This window comes from Salvia miltiorrhiza, unplaced genomic scaffold (genome assembly GCF_028751815.1).
Source record: "Salvia miltiorrhiza cultivar Shanhuang (shh) unplaced genomic scaffold, IMPLAD_Smil_shh fragScaff_scaffold_39, whole genome shotgun sequence".
Taxonomy (NCBI): Eukaryota; Viridiplantae; Streptophyta; class Magnoliopsida; order Lamiales; family Lamiaceae; genus Salvia; species Salvia miltiorrhiza.
The window spans coordinates 1,019,558-1,029,482 of NW_026651458.1; the positions used below are offsets into that span (position 1 = coordinate 1,019,558).

The following is a 9,925-nucleotide window of genomic DNA, read 5'->3' on the forward strand; positions in this document are numbered from 1 at the left end:
GCGACTCATCTGCTTTGGCACCAGGTCTAAGTCCGCTCTGGACTCCGCACCATCTCTGCTCTGGATCAAGAGCGAGGACAGCTCTGGAACCCGAGTAAACGCAGTTCTGGACCCTGCGCTGCACTGATCATCGTTGAGGGCCTGCACCGGCCCCCAGGCGAGGGTAGATGCCGGCGATCCCACCATCGAGGCGACAGCATAGTCGGCTGGGAACCTAACAGTAACTGGCGGCGTTGAAGATCCGAACTGGGTCGGATCAGAAAAGAAAACCCTATTATTACAAACCTGAAAACCATGGGAGAGAGACGACTCCTTAAGCAAGGGTTCCTTGAAATCGCCGAGGGACGTTTCCAAGGCCCTTGTGGCCGAAGGCCGCCAGAGAGGGTCATGGCCGGAACTTCCTTCCCTTGGGGCCCGATGAGCGGTCGGAGCCCTAGACCAGGATTGCTCCTTTTCCAACAACGGCGGCGGAGCCCTACCCTTAGCGAAGGCCGAACAGAGACTCCAATCGAAAGAAACCTCGTGTGTCGTAACAGAAGGCGAGGCTGGCGGGGAGGCCATTCCAGCCGAATTCACCAAGATTCTAGGATTTTGTAGCAGATTTTGAGAAACCCTAGGCTGCGCCCCAAGAAGATCTGAGAGTGGGGGAAACTCAGACGGTAAGAGAGAGGTCATGAGGCCGACCGGAGAAGACCAAAGCCGGCCGGCCAGAAGAGAGGCCGGAGAGAGCCGCCTAGGCGGCGGCGGCGCAAAACCCTACGAGAGACGAGAGCCCATCGTATTCCATCGATAATAAAAAAATATATAATATCCCATTTAAAGGAACTTTCATGACTTCATGCTCACTTTAAAAATCCATATGGCTCATATAAATATGCTCAAACCACTAATTAAACTTGTTCACCATATTTATAAAAATCCTTTAAATCTCAAACGAAATCAAATAACAATAAAAATTAAGCACATCAAAACACATATATAACAATTAAATCACATTAGATAAATAAAACCAGATTTATTATTAATGGATGTCGAACCCTAATTATTAATAATTAAGCCTTTAATCAGTGATTAAAAGCCGGGATATGACATCCATGGATGTTGTTCCTTCTGAAACTGAACTGAGGATGTCAGTTTCTGACTGATGTGGCTTTTCTTCCCCCTGGGTTGATGAGGAAGATTCTTCTTGACTCCTGATGTTCCTTCCCGGATCTTTGACTGAAATCTGCTTTCCAGTCTTCTCAGTAGAATGATCTGGTTGGGGGCCTCCTTAGCTCATCTGTAGCTTCGTGGAGGTGGAACATTTGATCTAGCCATCAGTCTGCGCTTGCGAACTTCATCCATATCATGATCTCTTGATTCTTCTGAGGTTGTGATTTCAGAAGGATCGTCCTTTGAGATGATCATGATATCCTTTCCTTTGTCAGCTGCAACCTTTCCTCCAATGCTGTTGACCAGTCTTTTCGATGGAAAGTTACTCATCATGGGAGACTGCATCATGCAGTTCTTGACTGTTTCTTCCAGCTTGTGATTAAGCCTCTTGATTTCATGAGATGCTCTTTCACATTCTGAGTTGGAGATTCTGAGCTCTTCTTCCAGTCGGCTGCTCTCCATGATTAGCTGATCAAGACAAGTTTCATCCAGAATGTAGATGATTGTCTGATTCTTAGCTCGTTCATCATTGATCTCCTTGTCCAGTTTCTGATTCTGCTTGAGGAGATCTTCGAACATTTTCCTCAACTGACAGTGATCAGTCATGAGCTGATCAAACTCGTCAGTTTCATCGGATGAGCTACCTCCAGATTCTGAGTGGTCTCCTGAAAGCATCAGGAAGTTATCAGTATAAGGAGTTTTTGAGTGAGAGTTTACCTCTGAGCCATTCATTCCATTGTCGTAGCTGTTGTCAGCCACGCTTTCTGATTCGTTGGCCATCAGGGCTCGACTCTCATCATCTGAGCTGGAACTGTCGAAGTCGGATAATTGTGATGTGTCTTTGGAAGAGTCAGCATCATCAGCAACCATCGCTTTCTTCTTCGAAAAGCTACGATCTTTCTTAGCTTTCAGTTTTCTGCGCTCGGCTGGAGTCAGATCAGGGCATTCATGTCGAAAGTGCCCTTTCTTTCTACATCCAAAGCATTCCATATCTTTGATGTCGTAAGCGGCTGACTTTCTTTCTCCGCTTCGATTTGTGGAATGTCTGGAGTTCCCTTCTCTTTATTTTCCTTTGTAGTGCTGCTTGTGGAACCTTCTATACTTCCGGAACTTGGACTCCATCTTGTTGAATCTTTCAGTCAACAAGGCATATTGACTGAAGAAGTCCTCTGGGTTGAGTTCCGTTGGCTCCTTGATCTGCTTCTTGCCTTCTCTGGTTGAGGCCTTCAGTGCAACTCCTCTTGAGGTTGATGGACCATCTTCGTCTGATCCTCCAGCCTTCTTGTTACCAAGATTTCTCAGAAGGTCGAACTTATTTGCCATGAGATCGGAGAAAAGCTTGTTTATCGGGAGCTGACTGAATCCTGGCTTATGTTGATGAGCGACTGAGTAGATCTGCCATTCTCCACGTGGCAGTGCTCGAAGAATCTTCAGGTTGATTTCTCGCTGAGTATATTTGTCTTTGGAAATGGATTGAACTTCATTCAAAATGAGATTGAATCTTTGTTCCATTTTCTCGACAGATTCATTCTTGAGCATGAGGAAGGAGTCGAATTTTTGGCAAGCTATTGATAGCTTATTCTCCTTGATTTCCTCGGAACCTACGCACATTCTTTCCAGAATGTCCCACATCTCTTTTGCAGTTCCGCACTTGATGATCTTCATGACATGCTTGTGGGGAACGGTGCCGGAGATGATGCTTTTTACGAGGTTGTCTAACTCATCTTGCTTCCTTTCTTCTGTGGTGAAGTCTGCCTTTGACTTGGGCTGGACCTCATCGTAAGGATCCTATCGGAGATCAGCAGGAATCCTTTTGATCATTTCGGTGATGGTGATTGGTCCGCTGGTGATGACTTCCCACATTCGGCAATGTTGGGCGGTGAGGAAGCTTTCAAGCCGAAACTTCCATATGTCGTATTTTTCAATACTAAACATAGGTAGAGAAGATAATCTGTTGTGGTTAGTCTCCATCAAAAAAGAGAGAACAGATAACAGCAGATAGGGCAAGTAGCAAGCACAAAAAGAAATAGTAAAACTTTTTCGAGACCTTTAAGACAAAGGATCTAGTTCAAATAGAATCTAGTCAGAGGCAGATAGTTCTTGCGAACAACCTGCTCTGATACCAATTGTTAGGTCCGAGGGGTCTCGAATAGGTGCATGGGGGGGGGGAATACACCTATAGGCTATTTTTACAACAATCTACTGACCTCAATCAGAGGAATCTCAGTCAGAGATTGAAACGAAACTTTGCACGCAAACAAGGACTCCTGTTTTTACTGAAAACAGTTTTGACCAACAGGGTTGACGACTGATACTGAAAGCTCTTCAGTAATGAGTTATCAGTTAAGTTGCTGGAACTTAACTGATCCAAGTAAGGGCTTCAGTCGTGTTTGCTAGGATAGAGATGATATCACTCTTCCTTACTATCAGAGGATAGTTCAGTCAGATTGATATCATACGCAGCGGAAATTAAACTTAGTTTCGTAATACCCTCGGTGGAGCAGGTTGTTGGATTAAGGTTTCTCTTTGCTGTTAGTCAGTGTTCAGTTTTATCAATTGAAATAGCACAAGTAAGAATATAAAACTGAAAGCTGTAAATAACACAGAGACTTTTACGTGGTTTGGTAAAACCCTTTCCTACATCCACGGCTGGTTGATCAGACCAACAATCCACTCCGCAAGTGCTTCACTGGTGCACTGCAAACCGTACCCGTGTGCTTGTCTGGTGCACACAACCGTAAACTGAAGAAAACCCTTCTTCAGCACCCACACACCTCGGACCTTTGGCCGAGGGTAAACAGATATATGCCTAGGGTCTAAGAGAAGCAAGTTTGACCTTTGGCTTCTGGGTAAACAGATATATGCCTAGGGTCTAAGAGAATGTATGTAATCAGCAGTGACTGATTTTGGCTTTGGAATTCTCTTCTTCGATTCAAGCTTTGGGCGGTTAAGCTTTAGGCTGAGTAGCAATTTCGGCAGAGCTTCAGCTTATGTCGTTGAATCGGTGAAGATTGAAGTGATCCTCGAGCGCTATTTGTAGGAGAACTCTTGAATAGATCCGTTGGCGTAAATCGTCCTCAAGATTTCTTCCGTTGGAGAGCAATTCAAATTTGGGCTGAGACTTCAATCTTCGAGGTTCCTTGTCTGTGTGTAAACGGCTCTCTTTGATGGACAGAAGATGTGACATCTCTGAAAAGTAACCACTAGATAGGAATGACCTCTGCAGAGATAAGATATTCTGAGATCTCTGCATTTAATGCGGCTGTACTTGTGCGTACGTGGCTTCCTCTGAACGTTGGAAGCTCAGTCCTAGGAGGAATGTTCAACTGATACTTGACTTTAGTATCAGTCCTTTGCGCGCATTAAATAATCAGTCTTCAACTGATTCTTCAACTGATACTTCAGTTGGTAACTGCAGTCTTTAGTCTTCAGTCTTCGTTCTTCAGTCTTCAGTCTTTAGTCTTCGACACCGTAACTAAACTAGAAACGAACTCTAACACTTGAGTTCAAAACGATTCTAGTCTATTACAAATAAGTCCTATGAATTTTGGTATCATCAAAACAAGGGTTAGGATATTCCACAAGGTTCCCAACATATCCTAAACCAAATCACTTAATAAACACATAGGCAAGAAAGTCCTAATTTTCAATAAACTAAACTCTTTGAAATTTTATCAACACACATGAAACCTTAATCTAATCATAGATCTATCAATTTTAACCATTTAAACTCACATATAATCCATCAATTTACAATTTAGGGCTTAGATACACATATCCATAATTTTATTAAACTAACTCACCTCAAATTCATCAATTAACATCATATACTCAATCTACTCCATCAATCATCATCATAGACATCTCATAGACTCATTTTCATCATCAATTCATCACTTAACACATCAACTCACAAATTCCCAAATTTAGGGTAAACTAAACTCTTTCACTTTTTGCATCACAAAGCATAGCTTCTCAAAACACACATCAATCTTCATCAAACATATCATAGATTGCTTTTCTCACCCCAATTCAAGGAAATAAAAAGAAAATTTTTTGAAGGGTAGTAACCCATTTTTTTTTCGAAAATTTGGAAAAAAGAGGAGGGGTGATTTTCTTGCTTCAATCTTCCATAAATACTCACATACAACATCATTCAAGCTAGATCTATGGATTACATGATCACTTACCCAAACTTTACACCAAATATTGAACTTTCTCTCTCTAACTTTGAGGCCATTCTTCAAGGATCTTCTTGAATCCAATGAGATTGAAGGTGTTTAGGCAAGATTTTGGAGTGGATTGATGTGTTTGGTATAATTTTGTGAAGCTTCGAAGGTCTCTACAATGGTTGACTGTCGCAGCCCGTCGTCTAGCCAGTGATAGCGTAGACTGGGTATCGATACGACTAAAATAAATGAATAAAGGACAATAGAAACTAAACTGAACATTGGGCGGAAGCTCACATCAAAACATGCTAAGGCAAGGCATCATAATTCGGCTCAAGGGTATAAATGTCAACATCGTTATAACTTTTCCGATATCAGGAATTTTAAGAACAAAACAAAGCGGGTATAGCTCATTTTTCATAAGGAAGCATTTTATCATGAGTATCGCAACAAAAGGCGTATCGATTATATGTATGAAGACTGATTTATGCTTAATTGTGCTAAATTTTGGGGTTTATATGTGCTTTATTTTAAGAGAATCTTCTGGAAAATGGTGCGTTTTATGGCTTGTTTGATGCTTTGCAGGAGATTTAGGTTTTTAGATGGAAAAATACAATTTTGGAGATTTCGGGGCTAAAGAGGTGTTTTTAGCATAACTCTGTAGCCAGAGCAGAGCAGCATAGCTCTATCGCCAAAGCTCGCGCTCCACACCAGACCAGAGAAGTCAGCCGAAGCCCCGAGTCAGAGAAACCAACCTCCAGAGCAGCGAAATGGATAGTCAAAGCAGAGAAATCAAGAAGTCAGAGAAGCGAAGCCCGCGCTGAAGCGCCAGAGGAATCGAAAGCGCCAGAGGAATCGAAGCGCCAGAGGAATCGAAATGCCAGCGGAATCAAAGTCCAGTGCAGCGGAACCGAAGTCCATTACAGCGGAATCGAGAATCCAGAGAAATCACCGTTCCTCTGGAGATAGCAAAGAAATCACCATTCCGCTGGCAACCCATTCCGCTGGCGAGAGCCAGAGCGGAAGCCGTTCCGCTGGCGAGAGCCGCGATTTCCGCCATAGTGGAGATTATTTCCAGAGCGCGCGTCACGGCTGGACTTACCTTCCTTTGCACGATTCTTTTCCTTTTAGAGTCCGGCTTTGCATGGCAACTTCCATAGTGATCAAGAAGGATTTGAAGTCTATAAATAGGGCTTAGTTTTTCTTTCAGAGATACAATTCCTTGCCCTAATTTTCATCCTTTCTGAAGATCATCTTTCCATTGGCAGCCGAAACTTTAAACTTAGACTTATTGGTTTACTTTGATTACGTTCATACTTTTGCTTCAGTTTTTGGTGCAGACGATTTCTTTTTTCATTCCAGAGTGGTTATTTTATTTTCTTTGCAATTTAATTTATTCTCTTGTTCTATGTTTAATTTTATTTCTTTGCTTGTTCTTAATTTAAGCATGAGTAGCTAAACTTTTAATTCGGCAAGAATAATGAAACTCTGATTTAATTATCTATGAGACCTAATTGGTTTAAAATTGATTCCTATTGATTCTGATTAATTCCTAGGTTCAACGATAATTCTGATTTTATTTAAGTCTGATCAACTTAGGTTTAATTGGATTATAGTCAATTAGCACCTCCAATCCGTAATTGTTGGAATAGGGCTGATTAGTGACAAAACTACCATGTTTGTAGTAGGAATAAATTGGTGGATTAATTATTACTAGCGTATCTAGGATAATTGGTCTAAATTGGGTTCCTTCATCTTAATGCTGTTAGAATATTAAATCTAAGACTGGCGTATCCAGCTAGGTTATATTTTAATAAGGGAAATAGACAAGACTAGCGTATCTAGCTGTCTCTCGACATAGTAAGTAGGAATTGGGGTATGTCAGTGCGTATCACGGTATCCTATAACTGGTTGGTTGATAGGGATTGATTAATTATTGCGTCGAGGATCAGAGTTGAATTAGAGTGGATTTATTTGAGCCGAATTACCTTTTTATTGATTTACTTCAAGCGTATTTTATTGATTTAATTCTGCATTTTTAGTTTAATTAACTCCTCTTAAATTTAAAGCATGGTGGCATCACCAATTTTATAGATTTTAGGGATTATATGTATGAAGACATATAACCGTGAGAATATTACTTGATTATAAAGGAATAAAGGTATCATATCACTAAGGTTTTATCATCGTTCAAAAGGTGAGCAAAGTATATCATTCTTAAGACTCTAGCATCAAAAAGATAGTAGACAAGAAAGTTTGTCATCAAAACAATCCCCGCCAGCACCATTCCAATTTCGCTCCATTGCTTAGCCTGCACATTTAGAAATATATGCAGGGCGTGAGTATATAATACTCAGAGGGCAAACGCCAAAAATCATGAAAGTAGCTCTTAGAGCTATATGTTTAAGACTTGCCACATCTCAGCAATACACAAGAAATATTTTAATGTAAATGAACCTGTGTAAGCAGTTTTCAATAATCATGTCATCATGTTTAAATGAAAGCATAATCGACAGTTGTCTAAAACTCAGCAAGTATGTACCACATCTACAACTCATCCTCATCTCATCAAAGGTACTGAGAAGTAGGCCTCCTTCTCAAGTACCGTGACCGGCCGACCCAAAGACGGCTCGCGGTCACCTCTGTGCACAAAATTCCGCTTGTGGCAGGACCGAATTCGTCTCATCTCATCAGTAGAAGGTATCATACAGGCTCAACATCAAAAATTGGCAAGTCAAACAATTCTTAAACATCATTTATCTCAAAGCATTTTAATAAACTCATAACATCATTTAATCATTTTAGAAAGCTCGTATGATATAATAATACTCTAAATATTGCCCACCTGAAGACCTTACTCAAAATCTCCCGTCAAAGCGGAGTTACTTACTTCCTTGCTCTGCTCGTGTCTTCAGGGATCATCATCATCATCGAAGGTTCATGTCATAAAATGAATCTCAATTAGAAACTCATTGACTAATTCTCAAGCCTTAACTCATGCTCTATCTCATATTCTATCTCCTTACTCAACTCTATATAAACTCTCCACTCATCACAAATCCTTAAGTTCAAGGATAGGTTTAAAGAAAATCATGGTTCTAAGTCTCGATTTATCTCTCATATAAGGCTCGTCTAATCTCATTCAAACACATAGGCAACACAATCACATAAGGCACATAAGAAATCACAATCAAACATCATCAAAACATGCTCTGTTTTTTCACTGACTCAACTTCAAAATTCAATCTGTTCTGACTCCGACATCTCCTGGACTTGAGACTCATACCGAAAGAAAGAGCTTCGAGTCTAGTTTCATATAAAAAAAAGTAGAGTCAAAAAATCCAAGTAATTTAGGATTTATGACTGTTTTCCCACAGTCTATCATACTCGGCAGTTTTGAGCAACTGAAAACTTTGATTTTTGAAAAATAGTAAACATTGCCAAAAAGGCTTGAAATTTGGTGGAAACTTAGATAACATACTAACATCATTTATATAAAAATTCGGAGTCCAGAATGATTGGAAAAGTTATTGAAAAAGGGGACTCCAAAGGCTGCCCTCCAACAAACACGGCAGAAAGTGGCAGTTCAAGTTTGGAATTTTATAAAAATAGTAAACAAAGTCTAATTGACTTGAAATTTTACCAGAATACTGAAGACCCTCGTAAATAGTCACTATAAACGTTTCAAAGCTTTTTGGTAACAAAAACCCATCGAAAATACTAGGTCAGTGGCATTTCAGAATATCTCCAATTTGGACTTAACAATCATATATCTCAAAAACATCTCTAACTTGAATATAATATCATAACTCTCAACAACAAACTCATACCAAAACTCATTTCATCACTTCTAATCATCAATCTAAACCATCACTTAACATCATAGCATGCTCAAGAACTCATATAACCACTCAAATCTTCAAATCAACTCAAGAACTCATGAATTTCCTCCAAACTTTCGAAAATTAAGAAAAACAAAGAGTTGAAGTTTTCATGCTTCAATCTTCCATCTAATCTCACATAGCACATCATAGAAGCTAGATCTATGCAAATAACGATCACTTACCCAAGATTAAACAAAGATCAAAGTTTTCCTCTTTCAATCTTCATGATCAAGCTCCACGGTTTTCTTGAAATTTCAAGATTTGGAAGTGTTTAAGCTTGATTTGATGGATGATTTTGATCTTGATGTGTGTTTAGGAAGCTTTGGAGGTGCATCTATGGTGATCTTTGGAGAAGAAAATCGGAAGAGAGAGAGATTAGGAGAGTGCCGAGAGTGAAGAGTGAAGAAGTGAAGTGATGAGCTTTGTCTTGCAATGGAAGATTTACTAAGGACGAAGCACTATTCACTAATTAAAGCTTGGTTCCCTTCCACCTTAGCACACTAATCCTATCTAAGTCCATCCATGCCACACGTCCCTTTTTCATGCAAGGCTAGGAAATTAGCACATGCACATTTGATTAAACTAATCATGTGAGTATAAGGTTGTGTGGTGTAGGATAATTATGTATTAAACCATGTATTAAAAATATGGAAGACTAATAATCTATTGTCACACCCCAATTCTTAAATGAATAAATATAATCGAGGTGCAACTAATTCA

The 9,925-nt window shown here is 40.1% G+C and overlaps 1 long non-coding RNA gene across 1 annotated transcript; it reads right to left on the reverse strand.

Moving 5' to 3' along the window:
* Positions 1–7,438: 7,438 nt before the first annotated feature.
* On the reverse strand, positions 7,439–9,603 carry LOC131002910 (uncharacterized). Its single transcript, XR_009094461.1, has 3 exons — positions 9,388–9,603; positions 8,167–8,230; positions 7,439–7,632 (listed from the first exon to the last, which is right to left on the reverse strand). It is a non-coding gene; the product is annotated as an uncharacterized LOC131002910 (long non-coding RNA).
* Positions 9,604–9,925: the final 322 nt, after the last annotated feature.